Source organism: Crocuta crocuta, unplaced genomic scaffold (assembly GCF_008692635.1).
Source record: "Crocuta crocuta isolate KB4526 unplaced genomic scaffold, BGI_CrCroc_1.0 scaffold266, whole genome shotgun sequence".
NCBI classification, from domain to species: Eukaryota; Metazoa; Chordata; class Mammalia; order Carnivora; family Hyaenidae; genus Crocuta; species Crocuta crocuta.
The window spans coordinates 6,373,148-6,381,445 of NW_027531005.1; the positions used below are offsets into that span (position 1 = coordinate 6,373,148).

Consider the following 8,298-nt stretch of genomic DNA (forward strand, 5'->3'; position numbering starts at 1 on the left):
CAGGTTTCTTCTAATCCGTCTGCCTGAGGCGATGCGTGTCCTGAAGTCAGAGGCCCGGCTATCCCGGTGCTTGTAAACTCGGTTGTTTTTTACACGTGTGACTTTGGCAAACCACTCAGTTCTCGTTACAGGCGAGTCTCATGCCAAGGCTGACTTTCTGTTCCCAACTTCACCCCCCTGCGTGGAATCCTGCGTTCCCCATCCATGCAGGAAGCCAGCACTATGCCCTCACCGGCATAATTTGAGAGGCTGGTGTTATCTCGGCTCTTCCAGAGTGGAGCCTAGGACACCGTCCGTCCAGAAAATCATCCGAGAGCACTGAAGGTGACGGATATCAACAGCAGATCCCAGACTATGGGATCACTTCCTGGAAACGCAAAGAAACAACATGGCATCTGTTCAGATGAATATTACTTTCTCAAATTCTGTGTTGCCGTGGGCTTGCCCTGTGACGTAACTCTGCTCTGTGACATAACTTTCTCCATCTTTGCCCCCAAAACACCCATGTCATTGTGCCGAGGGCAATGGATATACAAATGAAGGTACTGGCGGGGCACCTGGGTGGCTCAAACAGTTAAGTGTCTGACTCTTGATTTCGGCTCAGGTCATGATCTAACGGTATGTGGGTTAGAGCCCGGTGTTGGGCTCCTCGCTGATTGCTTGGGAGTCTCTCTCCCTCCCTCTCTCTCTGCCCTTCCCCCACTTGCATGTGCACACACTCTTTCTCAAAAATAAACTTAAAAAAAAAAAACAAATGAAGGTATCAGCATACACATTTATCATAAAAACTATGTAAACGTATGGATGTACAGGGGAAGGGATGTACTTAGCTATAACAAATGTCATATTTTATACATGTTTAAGAAGGAAAGAATAGGGGAATGGCAAAGTAAATTCTAATACTTCTATACATGAACTATTTGGGCAGCTTTCTTAAAAAGCAGCAGTTCCCTATGTAGCAATAAGGAAATGTCTCCAAGCTATGCTGGGACATGAAAAACCCAGTTGGGGCCATTAGTTAAAAAGCTGTTTTGTAGGAGTGTACAGAGAAAGGTCTTCAAGGATAAGAACTACACTGTTAAAAGTGGTTTACCTCTGAGGCATGGGGGGAGAAGGAGGGAAGGGAAAGTTTTACCTTTTCCTTTATATATTTCTGAATTGTTTTAATTCTTTACTGTGAGTGGGTATTACTTCTGTAATTTAGAAAAAAAACTCATATGGAAAAAATGTTAATGTTTTCAACCAAGTTTTAATGATATGGGAAAATACTGTAACAAGTGAAAAAAACTGGAGCATGGAATTATGTATACAAGTATGATCTCAGCTGCAGAAAAATGCATTTAAACTCTAGAAAGGAAATATATCAAAATGTTAATAGGGACTGCCTCTGGGTGGCAGGATTATAGGTGGATTTTTTTTTGCTTTACTTTTCTATACATTCTAAGTGTGCCTTATTATTTTCATAATTAGAAAAAAATTAAGCAGGTCTGCCAAAGGTGTGTGGCGGGTTATAAAACCAGAGCAGCTGCTGCCTATACTGGGTGGCATGGTCCGAGATTCCTGACCACTGAAGGAAAATGTCCTAATTACAAGGGGATGGATGAGGAGCCAAGATGGGTTTTCTTCATTTTGATTTTTCTGATTAAATTGCAGGGGGAGGGGGCGGCTGAGTAGATCAGGTGGTTAAGCATCTGACTCTTGATTTCAGCTCAGCTCATGATCTCACAGTTTGTGAGTTTGAGCCCCACGTTGGGCTCTGCTCTGACAGTGCAGAGCTTCCTTGGGATTCTCTCTCTCCCTCTCTCTTTGCCTCTCCCTGCACACACACATGCGTGTATGTGTGTACTCTCATTCTCTCAGAAATATAAAAGCAAACATTTGAAAAAAAATAAATTGCAGGAGGAAAACGGAGAGGGAAATATCAAAGGAAGGGAGAGTCTCCTGGCAGAGAAGGTGAGACTTCTGAAGGTGAGGGCACTGGGCCTCCCATCGGAAGGTTTCCCATCCTGAAGGTCAGTGATGGGTTTTGCAGAGACTGGGGATCACTGTGGCTTTAATGGCATGTGCAGTGACTGGGCACGGAAGGTTGCTGTGACCCAGCAGCACTGTAGGGGATGGGGGGTGGGGGGCAGTGGGTGAGGCGGGCAGTGCACCGGAAGGACTTGTGTGGTTCCCAGACTGGCTGGAATGCTGTATGACAGCACAGTGCAGAGGTTGGGGTCACAGTGTTGGTGGCTGCAGGGAAAGCAACTGTGTCACTTGATCCATACGACCCACTTCTTGAAGTGTCTGAGGCTGCCCGGGGTACTTCATGGAGCAATCATAATGGCAAGGTCTCTGACTCTGGAGGAAAGTATCTTGAAAGAGTATCTCTTTTAAAAGTAATTCTTTTGGTAGAGAGCTCTTGGCCTTTGGGCCAGTTCCAGGCCTGTCGGTCATCCCTTTCTTGCTCTTCTCTTGCTCTGTTTCTGTGATACAGAAAGTCTGCTTCCCGAAGGCTGGGTTCCCACACCTCCTGTGCCTGCTGAATTCTGGCTCAACATAGCTGTTGAGAGGCTGGAAGACCAGAGGCTGGGAGAAGTTGAAGTATTTTTCCTCCTCCCTCTCTGCCTCAGGTGACATCTCTGGCAGCAAATGAGCTTCCTCCATCACATCAGCTCCCACCAAGAAATCCTGGGTTCCAGTTAGCCCACCTCCTCTCCTTCTCCCCTTGAGGGTCGGGGCAGCCGTGCTTCCTGTTGCTGCTGACCTCCGTTTGTTTGGCTTCCCATCTAACTCTTCTATCACGTATGTAATCAATCCCTTGCATTCAATCCTCTCTACTCAAAGTACTGGAAGTGGTTTCTGTTTTCCTGGCTAAATCCTGAACTAATACCTTCTTGGTCTAGGACCATCCCGGTAAAGAGAATCTCAAGATGGCAATATTGAAGAAGACTTATTACGTGAAATTGGCTTACCCTCTCCCTTACTATGTCCCCCAGGAGTGCGGGATGTTTCTCAGCCTTAGCTTATATGCATATAACCTGGAGATCTCATTCAAGTACAGATTTGAATTCGATAGTTGTGAGGCAGGGCCGGAGAACTTGTATTTCTAACATGCTCCCACATGGTGCCAATGCTTTGCAGACCTGAATGGGTAGCCAGGCACAAAGGCATCTAGAACGCTGTTAGGGAGGGCAACAGCGCCCTGTAATAGCTCAGAGGCAGCAGCCCTCCGCAGCACTACCACTAGGGGGCACGACACTTGGTGGAACTCTGTCTCTTAGAAGCAATAGAATTCCGCATTTGAATATACTGTCCTGACACACTTACTGAGTGGGAGGTGGAAGCCAGCTACCTGATGGCAGGTTGACTACATTCATGTAGCTTCAAGCATCGGATTCCTTTATTATGACATCGAGATTTGTTGTGCCTGGGTATTTACTTATTAAAATAAGTTTTATTTTTTCCTGACTCCCTGAGTCAGGAGGAAAGCCATTACTGAGGAGGTGATATTTAAGCTACGTTTTGAGGGATAAGTAGAATTTAGAATTTCAACAGGCTGGAGGAATGAGCAGGATAGATGGATCAGAGAGTTGGGTGAGTGGGCAGGCATTCCAGCTATGGCAAAGGCGGGAGTGTGGAGATACTTTAAAATAGATAAAATTCTATTAATTTTACTCATGGAGGTTGGCCCTGGAGAGAGGTCAGAAGACCTAGGTTCAAATATGGATCCAGCAGAGAACTTAGTTGGCTAAGCGTCTGACTTTGGCTCAGATCATGATCTCACAGTTCCTGAGTTGGAGCCCTGAGTTGAGCCCTGTGTCCGGCTGTGCGCTGTCAGCGGAGGGAGGCTGCTTGGAATTCTCTCTCTCCCCCTCTCTGTCCTTCCCCCACTCACACTTTCTCTCTTTCAAAATAAATAAACTTAAAAAAACAACATATGGATCTTGCCTTGACTGACCTTGGGCAAGTCCCCGGCCTTCTGGCCTCAGTTCCCTTATCTGGGAAAAAGGGTCCTCCTCCTCCTCTCCATCTGCCATCCTCACACAGTTGTTGCAGGATCACGTGAACATGAATGTAAACTGCTTTAAACGGGAAAGTCTAAATGAAAATTAATAACTGTGAAAAATGTAAGGGGTGGGATACACAAAATGAGAGTCCAGGTCCAGGCTAAGAGAAATTAAAGGAAAATCAAGGCTGAGGAGGGATCTGGCCAAAGACCACTCTTCCCGAAGTGTGGGTGGGGCTGGGGGTGAACAGAGAGCAAGCAGCCAGGAAGCGTTCACAGCTGCGTAGCTGGCAGGTGTCAGGAGGAGCGCAGATACTCAGCCAGAAAAGGGAGGACACTTGCTTTTCTCCTCTTCTGGGGCAAGGCTCGTCCTGAGTGTCCCCGAGGTTCTGGTCTGATGCTGTCAACTCCCGTGTGGGTGTTTCCAGTCTTTCAGCCACTCTTGCTACAAATGCCTTGCGTTATTTGCTTTCTCTGGTTGGCCAATGTCTTCTGTCATGTTCTGATTCTTAATTTTCACCCCAGAAAGTAACTTTAATTTCATTTGGAGGAGTTTTGCCGACTCCCCCATGATGTCTCAGATGGAGCACGAGGTATGGGGTAAACAGCCAGTCAGCCTGGTGCAGAAGAGCACTGAGGCTCTTGTGCCCAGAGGCTCCTTGTCAGCCCTGTCCACATAAACGGCACAGGAGTGGTCCTCAGAGCCCTCAGGGTCAAGCCTCTACCCTGCTAGTCAGATTGACAACACTTCCTATTTGCATTCCAGACCACCACTAAACCTTGATAAGGCAGGCCGCCTTTGGGAATTCACAAATTAAGGAGTCAATGGTGTGACTATTTGGGAACAACTCCAAAGTCCATGACCTCCAGCCCTTCGGAATGTGATCACCGCTCACCATGTAGGGGTGTTTTAAGGAGTCTCCTAGAAGGTTCTGCAAAGCCCAGCAGGAGGTGAAACTGCACGTGAGGGCAGATAACCAGCAGCCTGCCACCCCTTCAGCCCAGTGAATGATGCTTTTAAAACCAGAGATTCCAGAAAGTCTACAAAAATACGCCTTCTATGACAAGGATCCATTCCCCGCTCTGTAACATCCACGGGTCCCTCTCCTTTCCAATCCCCCGCCCCGTTCCGGTGCCATCTCTGCAGCACCTCCTCCGGTTCCCCCTGTCCCCAGCACAGGCTGCCTCCGCGGATCCCAGAACACACCCCTGGCTGCATCCTGCTGGGACCTCCTGAGTGAGCCTCCCTCCTGCCTCTCAGGTCCTCACTGCTAGGTGCTTCCATCCAACCCCTCCCCCTGACCCCCCCACGGCCGGCCCTCCTCTTCCAGCCAAATTCATCTGTGCCATGACTCCATGACTGAAAAGGTGCCCACGTCACATGATCTGTCCAGTCATTGTTGCCACTGTCCTGTGTGTCCTGTTGTTACTCTTACTGACATTCCAAACTACACCTGATCGGCTAAGGCAGCCAAGGCCCAAAGACACGGAAATGGAGCTGACGGTTCAGGTGGGATAAATGAAGTGTACGGGGGAGAGGAAGCGGCAGGACCGAGGGCCGGAGCCCCAGTGGCCCTGGGCTGGAAGGCTGCCCCCGCCCCCCAAGGGCCTGGAGGGCTAGGGAGGAGCCCTGCAGCTTCAGGAACCCAGAGCCTTGGTAGATTCCAGCAGGGCTTGCAGTGAGGGATATGCAGGGAATGAGGTCAAGGTCCAGTCCTTGATCCCGTCCTGGGCCCGGCCTTGGGCTTTAGAGGAGGGGCGGACGAGGCAGGAACCGGAGAAGAGCTCTAAGAGGAAGGCAGGGAGAGAGGCAGGCAGGAGGCGAAGCCCAGAAGAGGATGTCTTCTTGCAAAGGAAGAATTTTTTCCTTTTTTTTGTTTTGTTTTTATTCGGGCCAAAGGATCAGATGACTGCCACAGAAAAATACTTTGTTACTCTTTCTTGTCCATCTTCGTGGAAGTGGCTCGGGTGGTCACGGTTCAGTCCCCGACATGCAGCTCTTTGTCCTCGCCCAGAAGCTACACACCCTTGAGTTGATGGGCCAGGAGATGGGTGCCTAGATCGAGGCACACGTGGCCTTGCTGGAGGGTGTTGCTCCCGGAGATCAAGTCGCGCTCCCAGCCGGCACGCCGCTAGAGGATGAGGCTACCCTAGGTCAGTGTGCAGAGGAGGCTCTGAGCACCCTGGAAGTAGCCGGCCGCACGGTGGAGGTAAAGTCCATGGTTCCCGGGCCCGTGCTGGGGAAGCCGTGCTGGGGAAGCAAGAAGGCAGACTCCCAACGTGGCTGAACAAGACAGAAGGAAGACAGGCTGAGCTAAGCGGTGGAGGCAGTACGACCAGCACTTTGTCAGTGTTGTGCCCACCTTTGGCAAGATGGGTCCCCATGCCAACTCTTAAGTCCACTGTAATCCTGGCTTTCCCCAAAAAAGCCGCTTAGTCCGGTAAAAACAAAAACAAGAAACAAAAAAAACACCAAAACCTCTGTTACTCACAGTTCCCAAGAGGAGGGGCACACGGCTGCTCAGCCCTCACTGGGAGCCACCAGCATCAGGAATGAGGGGAAAGCCAGGGCCAGGGCCTTTATTGTCGTTTTTGCTGGAAGGAATGGACGAGGCAGGGTGTGTAGGCACACAAGGCAGGATGGGATGGTGGGGTAATTTCAGTGGGTTCTGGCTCCAGTCTGGTCGTCTGGTATCTGGCTCTGGGGTGATTTAGGGTAGGACGGTGTCCTGACTGTAGGAACTTGATAAAAGGAGACAAATGCTGGGGAGAGGGGTGGATTGGTTGGTCTGCATATCAAAGGTAGGCTCACAGGCAAGTTGTTTGCTATTTCTAGAAAGTAACCATGGGAGGGGTGGTCCTCCTCTGGGCCTGCAAGGCCCCAGGGATGTCAAAACATCACAAAATGCAGAAAATAGAAGGCAGAATGTCAAAATGTGCCAGAACATCACTGAGCCTTTGAGATGGTATAACCGTGCTATGAACCCCACCCAGTGAGGTTGGGCCCAAGAGACAAAAGAGCGATATGAAAGCAGGAGGCTCCCAGGTTCCAGCAACAGCCCCCTTGGATGGGCAGCTGGTGGAATGGAAACTTCCACTCTCACTCACATGGGGGTGGGGGGGGGGAACTCAAGCTCTGGCTTTGGAGTCAGACCTAGCTGAGTACCGCTGTGTGACCAGGGGTAGGTTACCTCACCCTTCTGAGCCCAAGAGAATCCTTGGGAGAATTAAAGGAATATGAGGACAGAGCACCTCTACTTCCCTACCGAGGCTCCTTGCTCTGTGAGTTGCACAACTCCTGCCTCAGAGACTTCTCTGGAACTGGCTAAGAAAAAAAATGCTGATTTCTTGGCTCCACTTAGACCTTCAAGTGAGAAGTGCCTGGGCCACACTCAATAAAGTGAGATAAACTGAGTAAAGAGAGCAAGACCAAGAGAAGTGGGGGGTGTTAGGGAGACGGTTCAGGTGACAGTTGGGGGGACACTGGGGCAGTGCAGAATCGCTCCAGGCACGCAGAAGCCAATGCCATTGATGGGGAAAGTTGGCCTGGCATGGGGGGCTGTCACCGCTAACAACTGGAAGCATGTAACCAGGGCCCTGGGTCACAGATACCAGCCCCAGAGTGTGAGAAGCTCTTTCTGGTGCCACACACAGGGCTGGCACCCCTCGGCTGGGCCCACACACCTGCTGTAGCCCCGGCACTTGAAGCTGGAGGTGTCCAACCTCCCACGACACTATCTTCAGTCAGCTGTGTGAGACCCAGAAGGAGAAACAAATTCACATCCTCAGAGGAAAACAGAAGTGTCCTATCCTTTTCAAATTCCTAGTAGTACCTGTACATTCCAAACTGTGGCGAATGAACTCGGTTTATTTTAAAATGGCCATTTTTGTTTCAAGCAAGTCAATTTTTTCCTGGTCATCTCTGTTCTGCAAATTCCATGAAGGCTAAAAATCAAGAGTTCTTCTCTTGGAACACTCCTTACTCCTGCCTGCTCCCAACACAACACAACTTTGTAGGATTTCTGATGGAGGCACATTTTGCTGAGGTGGTTTTGTTTTCTCCCCCCTGAGGTGATTTCACAGAATTCTGCAGCCTGCACTCTGCTGTCACCCATCTTCCGGGCAGCACTGTGACTGACTCCAGACCTCGGACTCCAGGGCCCCTCTGTTTTCTGAAATGCCTGACTCCTCTTTCCCAGGCTTTCTTGAAGAAAGCAAAGTGAAATTAAGCCCTCCCACACTCCTTTAAAAATGTATACTCTAAATTCCAGTTGTCGTAGTAACATCTTCACGCTGCCCCGCTGCCT

At 49.7% G+C, this 8,298-nt stretch overlaps 1 long non-coding RNA gene and 1 pseudogene across 1 annotated transcript; both read left to right on the forward strand.

Moving 5' to 3' along the window:
* The first annotated feature begins 384 nt into the window (after positions 1-384).
* LOC144237059 (uncharacterized) lies at positions 385-5,393 on the forward strand. Its single transcript, XR_013336743.1, has 3 exons — positions 385-542; positions 2,616-2,787; positions 4,758-5,393. It is a non-coding gene; the product is annotated as an uncharacterized LOC144237059 (long non-coding RNA).
* A 522-nt stretch (positions 5,394-5,915) lies between these two features.
* On the forward strand, positions 5,916-6,418 carry LOC144237089 (ubiquitin-like protein FUBI pseudogene; annotated as a pseudogene).
* The last annotated feature ends 1,880 nt before the right edge of the window (positions 6,419-8,298 follow it).